The sequence below is a fragment of the Oncorhynchus kisutch genome, linkage group LG27, assembly GCF_002021735.2.
Source record: "Oncorhynchus kisutch isolate 150728-3 linkage group LG27, Okis_V2, whole genome shotgun sequence".
Taxonomy (NCBI): Eukaryota; Metazoa; Chordata; class Actinopteri; order Salmoniformes; family Salmonidae; genus Oncorhynchus; species Oncorhynchus kisutch.
Window position 1 is genome coordinate 37,176,714 of NC_034200.2, and position 13,166 is coordinate 37,189,879.

Genomic DNA, 13,166 nt, shown 5'->3' on the forward strand with positions numbered 1-13,166 from the left:
ATAGAACTCAACACAGCGAGATCTCACAGTACTGGGAATAATCACTATTTACCTCAAGTTCATTCCGAGGGGTGTTTTTTTTCTTGGTGTACGATTGAACACGACAGTATGACCACGTATGGATAATAACTGTTGTGTCCTTTATTTTCTTCCCCTTGTGCTATCGAGTCTTCCCTTGGGAGTTAAAAGCTTACCAATTAATCCCACGCTCTTTCTCTCTCACATACAGTTACACACATGCACACACATTCTGAACCCAACCTTATATATAGTTGCCCTCTTTAGCTTTCATCAATCCTATGTGCATCACTCATTTGCCAAAGGAGAACCTCTCAGATACTGGTGTGATCTGCCGAAACCAATATCAACATCCTTAACAGAGAGATTCATAGGCAAACCTCTTTCATTTTTTTTCTTTATAATTATATATATATATTTTTTTAAGTACACGACTTTGTCTGAACGACTATCAGATTCCATAGTCTTGCATGCGGAGAAGAAAACAACGAATGAACATGTAGAGGTGAGTCTCTTGTAATCTTATAATGTGTATGATGCTAACACATTACTATATGAAGCCTTTTTTTTACATACAGCTTGTGACTAAGTATAGTCACCTGTCAATTCCCTTGGCTATGCTACCAGTCTCAATCTCAATGGCAGTTAGCGTGTTAACATGTCTTGCATCCCAAATGACTATTTCTAAGGCTGGGTTTCAATCATTTGCAGATAGTTAATTTCCGGATAGCGCTTTCAGAAGTGCATTTGATTTACACAGCAGACGGAGGGAGTTGACACTTGATATGAAATTTGTCAGTCTGGTTGCATGCACTGGACAACTTCTCAGCTAGGTTTGCTGTCGAAACACTATGTTACTGAAGAACTAGAACTATTTGTCCCTGTAGGAGAACCCTCTTAAAAAGGTTCTAGGTTAAAAAAAACTTAAACCCTGATGTGGCAAAAAAAAGAAGTAAATTGCATTGTTTTGTTGGACAGTTTGTAAGGCAAAAAGAAACTAAGGAAATTGTGAAAAGATATGTGTGATTTAAACACCTATTGAGCTTTTGAGGAGATGTCCATGCATTAACTCATGCTCATTGGTAAACCAAGTGCTCACCGCTTTCCTGTTTGGTATGGTAAGTAAAAAGCTGTGACGCTGAGAATTCACATCTATGATTATATTTCTATAGTTCTATTTTGATTCATGTCGGAGACTATCAGGATCTCTATTGGTTATAAATTATAGTGACTCTGAACTTCTGTGATTAACTTCTCAGAGTTATAAATTCCTTCCAGAGTCACTCCGTTAGATTTATTCTCTCTCTGGCTTCCCTGTTTTACACTATTTACAAGAAAGTGTATAGAAACCCCATAACTGGTGGCCTTTATAAGAAAAGTATAAATGGAGGGGATTGAGGTCTTCATTATATTCATATATCATATGTTAGTATCTTTGGACGACCCACATTAGCATGCAAAGCTAACCAGGATCTGCTGAACAGAGAAACATTCCCAGCCAGAGACAAAGAATTGTGACATTTTATCTGGTTTAAACATCCCCTCCACAGACATATATTTGCATGAATTTTCCAGCCAAGATGTACCGCCTGAGCCAATGGTTTTCCGTGAGAATATGAACGTCATTCTTCTTCTGCCATGCTGAATTGCACCGCTTCTTGTCTTTTCAAGTGAAAAAATTTAAAAAAAGAAAAAACCCACTGGAGAATGTGACTACACGCTATTAAAACACGCTCGTTTTGGAATCTGCTTTCTTACCCTGCGCATGTATCTAAAAAAAAAAAGTAACTTGGCAACATAGATGAGTAATTAGTATACCGTAAAACATGAAATATTGACCATGCCTCTGCCATTGGTTTCATAGTGCGGTTGCGGATTGGAAATCGTGAATAGCCTGATTATAGACAAATCCTTTTGGATGTCCATGTAAGTGCTGTGGGTTTGGATAATGCCTATTGTTTTGGTTGGTGATAGGCTTACACAGGAGATAAGTTATTATACCATCGATTGTTTTTGAGGCTGAAGAAAAACACTGTTATGGTTCAGGCGATATGTCCAAGTTGTGGGTGGAATCGTTCACTTTTTCATAAAAGCATGAAACTTGGCACACACACACAGTTTGGGGCCCTGAACATTTTTTTAAATGGAGCTATTAAAAAACAAAAAACTGCCACTGTGGTAGCCATTTTTTTATTCCGCCATATCCGGACAATGTCATTTCCTTCAATCTATTACATTTCATGCCCAAATCTGGATCGTGTTACTCAATGAACTGGTTTTAAATGATTTTGAGATGATTTGGGCATGAAATGTAATATATGCTAAACAGGGAAGATATACATGGGGTTAGATGAGGAAGTGGTCTGGAAATGCTAATATTGCTCATTGTGGTCCAGTTTATAACTGTTGAGGATGTTAAGTCTTTTCCCTGTGGTCACACATATTATCTAATGGAGCACCATGCCCTGACCACATTGCCCTGAGTGGCACCAGCTTGGCTCTGTCTATTACCATGGAAACCGCTCTCACGGTTTAAGATTGTCCCTCATTATCACTGTTTGCGTTGGATTGACGCTCTTGTGTCGGACCGATGTGTGTGTGTGTGTGTGTTTAGGTTATGACATTGATTTATGTAATCATGGCCACTCTTTACAAGGTGAGAGAGGAGACAAACTGGACTTTAACTAGTCAGTCAGTCATGACATCCATAAACATAGAACCCTAGATAGGCTGATGTCATAGAGCCCCTCCCCCCCCCCCCTCCACCACTGGGCAAATCATCATTTTTTCCCCACATCATTTCAACCAAAAATTCTATGTGGAAAACTGAATCAATGTGGATTACTGATTGGATTTGCAAAAAGGTAATGAACGTAAGGGATTATTATGTCTTTTTTTTACCCAACATTTAACATAAATCCAATGACAAGGTGACCATGTTTGGTTGATTTCACATTGAAATCACATTAGTTGGCAATTCAATCAATTGTGTAAGTCAAAACTAGACGTAGAACTGATGTCTGTTCCCAGTGGGCCTATACATCAGAATGGCACAATTTGTCAGTGATTTTAAATTATTGGGAATGTCAACTAGAATTCTGATATAACTGATATATGTGTGATATGTGATGACATCAGCAGTGTTTATTATTGTTTATTCTAGACATCAAAAAAATACAATTGGAAAAACCAATTCAGTAAACTGGAATTAAATAATTAAGGAAAACATTTTAATAACTAAAACTATACTAAAACTATTATTTTTGATTGCAAAACTAACCCAAAAAATTGGGTTTTCGAGCTTCTGATTCTGGGGGGTACATGCAATGCTGCCAGTAAATGTTTCAAATAAGCCTGGCATGTGCATCACTGTCACTACCTATCACCAGAGAGGAAGAGGCGAAGCGAGAGGATTACCTCTGCTCAAAATTTGTCCCCGCAAGATAAGAGGTGTATGAGAGAGTGTCAAATTATGCGAGGCTTATTTGATTAGATAGAGAGTGATGTCACACATTTACTGATATAAGTGGCATAAGTGGCGTTCGGGAAAACTGTAGTTCACACGCGTATATGCCCTCTCATTGGCTAGAATAGCTTGTCTCCTTCCGCCTGGCTTCCATCTTTGAGGACATGTATTTTTGGTTAGAGCGGATACTTGAACATCTTGTACCCCAGAGCAGTACCTCTCACAGGCATTTTTCTTTCTGGTCGGAGCAGGGGCAATAAGCAGACAATGGTTGCATTCCACTGCTCAGACACTGCATGCATCAACCAATGGCTGCGTGCCACGTCATTGACTGTGTCATCGACTGACAGATTGCTATAACATACGATGAGGTTAACTGATACTTAAATACTCATCCAGGCGTTGTAGAATCTGTCAGGTAGTCAGCAACGTCTATGCTCTAGAATGCGGCCTAAGATTGATTTATAATTGAAACCAAACCAAACCTATGACTATATCATTTTATTACTGCCCCACAGTGGCATGAAGTGACATCCACAAACAACTCTAGCCATAGGCCTACATACATTAATGGCTCCTAGCTTCCCACGCATATAGGCTACTTTCTATCCCTAACACTAAAACTGAAACGAAATAATATAAAAAACGAAATATAAATGTGTTTTTTTAATCAAACTGAAATTAAATAAAAACGAGTAAATCAATTCTGAAAAATAAACAGAATTTCAAATAAAAAATCTAAACCTATGGAAACTAATATAAAAATCACCAAACTATAATAACCTTGTTTTGGACCAGTGAACAAATAGGCCTGTCACATTGAGTTGACATTTGCTATGCTCAGTTGGACTTTTGAGGTGTGTCAGAAAGTTCAATGGCTTGCATAGCCCTATAGGCGACAAGTCATATTTAATTAAAGTGCATTAATTTCAAGTGTTGAGTCAAAACACACTTAAGATCATTCAAAAATGTATCAAATTGATGTTATATACCTAGGTGTTTTACATGATGGCATCCATTTTAGTGACCTAATGTTTCTTGTGTGTGTCATTTATTTTTATTTTTAAGATTGCTTCTTCTCAGCTGCTTCACCTGGTATAAAAAAAAATGAATGAATTAAAGTTTGTTGTTATATCTTTGAGTAATAGTTTTTAACTATTTCAAATCACGTTTTTTTTCATTGTATATGATTTTTTTTTACAATTCTCGTGGGATAGAATCAGGATCTACTCATGCATAGAACCTTGTCCACATTTTTTTAATATGTAGGTCATTGTCAGATTGTGAATAGCGGCTGTAGAGAGTGTCTTTCGGCATGTGTGTCACTGTGTCATGTTTCACACTGTGTTTAACAATGAGTGTGTGTGTGTGTGTGTGTGTGTGTGTGTGTGTGTGTGTGTGTGTGTGTGTGTGTGTGTGTGTGTGAGAGAGAGAGAGAGTCCCTTATTGTCGAGTCATCTCCCACGGTCACATGCTTGTCAGAGGGCTAGAGGAGGAAACCCAATCGAGGGGAATGGAAGTTGGGGGAGGGTTTGAAACATTAGTTGGTACTCAATGGTTGCGAGTGTAGAGTGTTGGTGTGTGTCAGGGCAGAGTGTGTGCTTGTGTTAGGGGGTGTGCAGAGCCAAGCCAGTAATACAGAACCAACCAGTCTCCCTCGCTCTCTCTTGCTCTGCTTCTCTCTTCATCCCTTACACACACACCCGGCCTCTTCCTCTCCCTTACACACACAATCCCTCTCCCTCTCTCACACACTCCCTCTCCCTCTCACACACACTCCCTCTCCCTCTCTCACACACACTCCCTCTCCCTCTCCCTTACATTCACCACTCCCCTCTCCCTCTTCTCTGTGTTCTCTCCTTGCCTGTCTGAATTCACAGTGGGTTTTGACTCTGCACTACGATGTCTGCAGTTGCAGGAAGCTCTCTGCAGTGAGCACGCCGAGGTAAGCTCTGTCGGGCTCTCTCTCTCTCTCTAACACACACACACACACACACACACACACACACACACACACACACACACACACACACACACACACACACACACACACACACACACACACACACACACACACACACACACACACACACACACACACTCCCTCTGTTTTGCGGCAGTCGTGTTCATTGTCTCCACTCACCTTGATTATGTTGTTGACTGCAAGCTCACAGACACACAGTAACAGACTTCACTCACTTACTTCTGTGACTGTCAGTAAAAAAAAAAAAAATGTTATATGTTAACTGTAGTATTGTGAATGTTTTTCTAGTAGAGATTTGCTCCAGTTATGCTTGTTATGCTGCGGTTGAAGCCCCTTGCTGCGGTTGAAGCCTACACTTACCAGGAGAGTTGCTCTGGATAAATTAAATGATTTAAATGTATACATGTATACCTTCTTCCCTTAAAACTCTGCTGTCTTTCTCAGTTTGGGTTTGGGTTTGTCAAGAAGAAGAAGAAATGTCCTCTGTCCTTTGTAAATGCAAGCCTCTAATAAGCAGTTGTAATGTTATCATGTCACATAGGGAGACACAGAGGAGGTTTTGTTAGAGTTTGGCGTGTCATTGTGTGTGAATCTGTCGCGCATGCAAGGAATTGGGGAGGGGGGGGGGGTTTCCCCTATCTGTTGAGTGAAGTGAAAGAAGAAGAAAAAATGGGAAGTGTTCCTGCATTTTTGTGACTGTTTCCTGTTGGACTGTAAAACAGAATTCTCTCCGTTTTGCACCTATGAGCTCCAGCTGAGTAGCTTGAGTCGGCATTAACTTTTTCATTGAGTGAGGAGGTTGTTTTTTTTCTCTCTGCCATTAACACACACAACATGTTCTGAGGGGGATGCGATGAAAAATCATGTCCTTTATGCAGCTTTCAGTTTGTACTGAGCTCTCAATGTAGTCTTTGTCTTGTGAGGTAACACCTGTCTCTTTCGTTTCTATACATTTTCCACCAATCCCTCTATTTGTCTCTCTTTCTCTCTTTGAGAGGAGAGGAATGATAAGGTCTTGAGTTACAGATGGTGTCTAACCCTATGACATCGGCTATTTACAGAGACTTCAACGTTAAACCTGTGTAAAAGCCACATTGTGTCTTACTTCAGCAAAGGGAAATCGTTGTGAATGATAATGACCAAATCAATTCAAATGTTATTTGTCACATGCGCCGAATACAACAGGTGTAAGACCTTACAGTGAAATGCTTACTGACAAACCCTCTAACCAAAAATACAGTTTTAATTTAAAAAATACCTGCTAAGTAAAAAGAAAATGTGTGGGGGCACCGGTCAGTTGAGGTAATTGAGGGAATATGTACATGTAGGTATAGTTATTAAAGTGACTATGCATAGATACTAAACAGAGAGTAGCAGCAGCGTAGAAGGGGGGGGGGGGGGATGCAAATAGTTTGGGTAGCCATTTGATTAGTTGTTCAGGAGTCTTATGGCTTTGGGGGTAGAAGCTGTTTAGAAGCCTCTTGGACCTAGACTTGGCGCTCCGGTACCGCTTGCCGTGCAGTAGCAGAAAGAACAGTCTATGACTTGGGTGGCTGGAGTCATTGACCAATTTTAGGGCCTTTCTCTGACACTGTCTGGTATAGAAGTCATGGATGGCAGGAAGGTTGGCCCCAGTGATGTACTGGGCCGTACGCACTACCCTCTGTAGTGCCTTGCGGTCGGAGGCCGAGCAGTTGCCATACCAGCCAGTGATGCAACCCGTCAGGATGCTCTCGATGGTGCAGCTGTAGAACTTTTTGAGGATCTGAGGAACCATGCCAAATCTTTTCAATCTCCTGAGGGGGAATAGATTTTGTCGTGCCCTCTTCACGACTGTCTTGGTGTGCTTGGACCATGTTAGTTTGTAGGTGATGTGGACACCAAGGAACTTGCCGCTCTCAACCTGCTCCCTTAGGGGCCCCTGTGTTACGGATCAGTGTGGTGGATGTGTTGTTATACCTACCCTTACCACCTGGGGGCGGCCCGTCAGCAAGTCCAGGATGCAGTTACAGAGGGAGGTGTTTAGTCCCAGGGTTCTTAGCTTATTGATGAACTTTGAGGGAACTATGGTGTTGAACGCTGAGCTGTAGTCAATGAATAACATTCTCACATAGGTGTTCCTTTTGTCCATGTGTGAAAGGGCAGTGTGCAGTGCAATAGAGATTGCATCATCTGTAGATCTGTTAATGTTGTAGGCAAATTGGAGTGGGTTAAGGGTTTCTGGGATAATGATGTTGATGTGAGCCATGACCAGCCTTTCAAAGCACTTCATGGCTACAGACGTGAGTGCTACGGGTCGGTCGTCATTCAGGCAAGTTACCTTGGTGTTCTTGGGCACAGGGACAATGGTGGTCTGCTTGAAACATGTTGGTATTAGACTCAGACATGGAGAAGTAAAAAATGTTAGTGAAGACACTTGCCAGTTGGTCAGCGCATGCTCGGAGTTCACGTCCTGGTAAGCCGTCTCACCCTGCGGCCTTGTGAATGTTGACCTGTTTAAAGGTCTTACTCACATTGTCTACGGAGAGTGTGGTCGCACAGTCGTCCAGAACAGCTGATGCTCTCATGCATGTTTCAGTGTTACTTGCCTCAAAGTGAGTATAGAAGTAATTCAGCTCATCTGGTATGCTCGTGTTACTTTCCTTTCTAGTCTATAGACATACTAGCGTCTAGCCTCTAATTTTTGAAAATACAAACCTCTTGTCTTACAAAGTTAATCCTGCCGTTATAGAATATGCTCAAATTTGAGATTTTTTGTTTGTGTGACCTAGGCCGTATTTTCAGTGTCTTACAGTAGGAGTGCTGATCTAGGATCAGGTCCCTCCCCCTGTCCATGTAATTAGGATCTAAAGGGCAAAACTGGACCAGCATTCCACCTCTGAGACACTTTGAGAGCATCGGCCTAGGTTAAACAAACCCCATATTTTATAACGGCAATATTTATTTTATACATTAAGTACTTATGTAAATAAGGTGTTTCATAAAAATAAAAAAACATGTTTTTTTGCTTTGCCGTTATGTGGTATTGTGTGTAGATTGATGAGTGGGAAAACAAATGTCATCAATTTTAGAATAAGGTTGTAACATAACAAAACGTAGAAAAAGTTTTAGGGTTCAAATGCACTGTAGCCCTATTGGCGCTGATCAAAAGTCATGTACTCTATAGGGAATAAGGGGCAGTTTGGGATCCAGCCCAAGTAATTATAGAGGGCAAGCTAGGCCAGTCAGCTAGCTCTGATCAACTTTGAACAAACCAGGCAATGTCAATTGCTCAAGATGGTGGGAATAAAATGTTCTGCTGACCTTATGAGGTCATGACCTTATTTCCAAAATGCCCTAGTGGTTGCCAACACTATTGAACTCTATTTTGACTGGATGATAATGGGCAATGGTGTAGACCAGAGAAACACTTTGTACGAACGACAATGAAATGAATGGAGCGAATAGACTTTCTAAGAGTGGTTCTCAACTGCAACCATCAAAGCCGTTTTGCTTTTCAATCCATTGCACCCATATTTAGGCCATTTTACATTCGCATCAGAGTGCCTGAATATTAGATGTGGTTTGCTGCTGAGTCACTGTCCTCTGTTACCTTGAGTCATACCGGTAAAGGAGAGGAGCCGGTGGAGAAGAGAACAAAAATATATTATTCTGCAGTTTGCTATTTTCACTTCTCTTTTGTAGGCCTACTCAGGTGTCATACATACTGAAATATATATGGTAATATACATGCTATTTAGTTGAATATAAGCCTACTCAGGTGTCATACATACTGGAATATATATGGTAATATACATGCTATTTAGTTGAATATAAGCCTACTCAGGTGTCATACATACTGAAATATATATGGTAATATACATGCTATTTAGTTGAATATAAGCCTACTCAGGTGTCATACATACTGAAATATGTATGGTAATATACATGCTATTTAGTTGAATATAAGCCTACTCAGGTGTCATACATACTGAAATATATATGGTAATATATATGCTATTTAGTTGAATAAAAACCTACTCAGGTGTCAAACATACTGAAATATATGTATATATATATATATATATATATATATATATATATATATATATATATATATATATATATATATATATGCTATTTAGTTGAATATAAGCCTACTTAGGTGTCATACATACTAAAACATTTTGTTATGTTACAGTATTATTCTAAAATGTATGAAATACTTTTTTTGCTCATCAATCTACTCACAATACCCCATAATGACATCACAATACCCCATAATGACATCATAATTACAAAGCGAAAACAGAAATACCTTATTTACATAAGTATACAGACCCTTTGCTATGAGACTCAAAAATAAGCTCAGGTGCATCCTGTTTCCATTGATCATCCTTGAGATGCTTCTACAACTTGATTGGAGTCCCACCTATGGTAAATTCGATTGATTGGACATGATTTGAAAAGGCACTCAACTGTCTATATAAGGTCCCACAGTTGACAGTGCATGTCAGAGCAACAACCAAGCCATGAGGTCGAAGGAATTGTCTGTAGAGCTCAGAAACAGGATTGTGTCGAGATCTGGGGAAAGGTACCAAAACATTTCTTCAGCATTGATGTTCCCCAAGAACACAATGGCCTCCATCATTCTGAAATGGAAGAAGTTTGGAAACACCAAGACTCTTCCTTGAGCTGGCCATCCAGCCAAACTGAGCAGTCGGGGGAGAAGGGGCTTGGTCAGGAAGGTGTGGAGATGGAGATGGGAGAACCTTCCAAAAGGACAACCATCCCTGCAGCACTCCACCAATCAGGCTTTTATGGTAGAGTGGCCAGACGGAAGCCATTCCTCAGTAGAAGGCACATGACAGCCCACTTGGAGTTTGCCAAAAGGCACCTAAAGGACTCAGACAATGAGAAATAAGATTCTCTGGTCTGATGAAAACAAGATTGAACTCTTTGGCCTGAATGCCAAGCATCACGTCTAGAGGAAACCTGGCACCATCCCTACGGTGAAGCATGAGGGTGGCAGCATCATACTGTGGGGATGTTTTTCAGTGGCAGGGATTGGAAGATCAAGGGAAAGATGAACGGATAACCTTGATGAAAACTTGTAGCAGAGTGCTCAGGACCTCAGAATGGGGTGAAGTTTCACCTTCCAACAGGACAACGACCCTAAGCACACAACCAAGACAACGCTGGAGTGGCTTCGGGACAAGTCTCTGAATGTCCTTGAGTGGGCCCAGCCAGAGCCCGGACTTGAACCCAATCTAACATTTCTGGAGAGACCTGAAAACAGCTGTGCAGCGTCACTCCCCATCCAACCTGACAGAGTTTGAGAGGATCTGCAGAGAAGAATGGGAGAAACTCCCCAAATACACTTGTGCCCAGCTTGTAGCGTCATACCAAAAAAGACTCTTGAGGCTGTAATCACTGCCAAAGGTGCTTCAATAAAGTACTCAGTAAAGTGTCTGAATACTTATGTAAATGTGATATTTCAGTTTTTTGTGGATTTGTCTTTTTTTTATTTTTTATTATGCGTTTGAGCCAATCAGCTGTGTTGTGACAAGGTCGGTCCCCCCTATTTGGTAAAAGACCAAGTCCATATTATAGCAAGGACAGCTCAAATAAGCAAAGAGAAATTACAGTCCATCAGTACCTTTAGACATGAAGGTCAGTCAATATGGAAAATTGCAGGAACTTTGAAAGTTTCTTCAAGTGCAGTTCAGACCCAGAGTTACCTCTGCTGCAGAGGATACGTTCATTAGAGTTACAAGCCTCAGAAATTGCAGCCCAAATAAATGCTTCACAGAGTTCAAGTAACAGACACATCTCAACATCAACTGCTCAGAGGAGACTGCATGAATCAAGCCTTCATGGTCAAATTGCTGAAAAGAAACCACTACTAAAGGACACCAATTAGAAGAAGATACTTTTTTGGGCCAAGAAACAGGAGCAATGGACATTAGACCGGTGGAAATCTGTCCTTTGGTCTGATGAGTCCAAATGTGAGATTTTTGGTTCCAACCGCCGTGTCTTTGTGAGATGGAGAGTAGGTGAACGGATTATCTCCACATGTGTGGTTCCCACCGTGTAAATAAATACTTATTTTCCACCATAATTCGCAAATAAATTCATTAAAAATCCTACAATGTGATTTTCTGGATTTTTTTCTCATTTTGTCTGCCATAGTCGAAGTGTACCTATGATGAAAATTACAGGCCTCTCTCATCTTTTTAAGTTTGGAGAACTTGCACAATTGGTGGCTGACTAAATACTTTTTTGCCCCACTGTATTTGACCAAGAAGGAGAGTGATGTAGTGCTACATCAGGTGACCTGTCCTCCACAATCACCCGACCTCAACCCAATTGAAATGGTTTGGATTGAGTCGGACAGCAGAGTTAAGGAAAAGCAGCCAACAAGTGCTCAGCGTATGGGAACTCCTTCAAGACTGTTGGAAAAGCATTCCAGGTGAAGCTGGTTGAGAGAATGCTAAGAGTGTGCAAAGCTGTCATCAAGGCAAAGGGTGGCTATTTGAAGAATCTCAAATATAAAATATATTTTGATGTGTCTACAATGTAGAAAAGAGTACAAATAAAGAAAAACCCTTGAATGAGTAGGTGTGTTAACCATTAGGGGAGCAAAACGCACTGCCACCTGCCTTCCATCAAGGATCGGGCCAAGAAGCAGGCAGGAAAGATAATCCCCGACCCATCCCCCCTGGACACCCCCCTCTTCCAAAGACTTCCAAAGGTCAATCATGACCAAAACCACCCACTACCTGAACAGCTTCTTCCCACGCGCCTCACCAGCCGGCCACCTGGTCCATGATGTTCTTCTCATTCATGGAATTTGCACTATCATCCTAGAACTGTACATTGCTCTTTGCACTCTATGCACATTCTTGTACGCACCTACCAATTTGCACTCTACCACGGACTCTTACATATATTTCCCCCATTACACATAATTTTTAAAAAATGTATTGTTTATAGACATTGCACATGCCAAATGTATAGCTTAGTCTGTAGTTTTTAGTGTTTTCCAGTTATTGTGTATATTCTGTATATTGTGACCATTTCACTAGGCCAAATTCCTGGTACATGCAAATGTAAGGTGATTCTTAACTGTAAGGAAGAAGTAAAAAACAGCACACTGGTTTACAACCTGGACTCAGGGGTAGACGTAACATAGTAAATGTAAGGTGATTCTTAACTGTAAGGAAGAAGTAAAAAACAGCACACTGGTTTACAACCTGGACTCAGGGGTAGACGTAACATAGTAAATGTAAGGTGATTCTTAACCGTAAGGAAGAAGTAAAAAAACAGCACACTGGTTTACAACCTGGACTCAGGGGTAGACGTAACATAGTAAATGTAAGGTGATTCTTAACTGTAAGGAAGAAGTAAAAAACAGCACACTGGTTTACAACCTGGACTCAGGGGTAGACGTAACATAGTAAATGTAAATCTATCTCCCTCCATTTATAATGATATGTTAAGTTTTGTATGGTATGTATTAATTTGTGCATTTCTATCATCTATTTCGTATGTTAAGAATTACAAGTTCTACAGCTGTACCATAGAGAGCATCCTGACTGGTTGCATCACCGACTGGTATAGAAACTGCTCGGCATCTGACTGTAAGACGTACGGCCCAGTATATCACTGGGGGCCAAATTTCCTGCCATCCAGGACCTATATATTAGGTGGTGTCAG

The 13,166-nt window shown here is 40.7% G+C and overlaps 1 protein-coding gene across 3 annotated transcripts in view; it reads left to right on the forward strand.

The window, feature by feature from the left end:
- The first annotated feature begins 300 nt into the window (after positions 1-300).
- The window catches only part of LOC109871953 (anion exchange protein 2), a 57,867-nt gene continuing 45,001 nt past the window's right edge, over positions 301-13,166 (forward strand). Inside the window, exon 1 of one of the 3 annotated variants that reach the window (XM_020462999.2) lies at positions 301-523. The gene's annotated coding sequence lies outside the window, so the exon portion shown is untranslated. Of the gene's footprint in view, positions 524-791; positions 1,137-5,394; positions 5,430-13,166 lie in introns of those variants that run through there. The other 2 variants (XM_020463001.2, XM_031807055.1) reach the window with 2 other exon arrangements.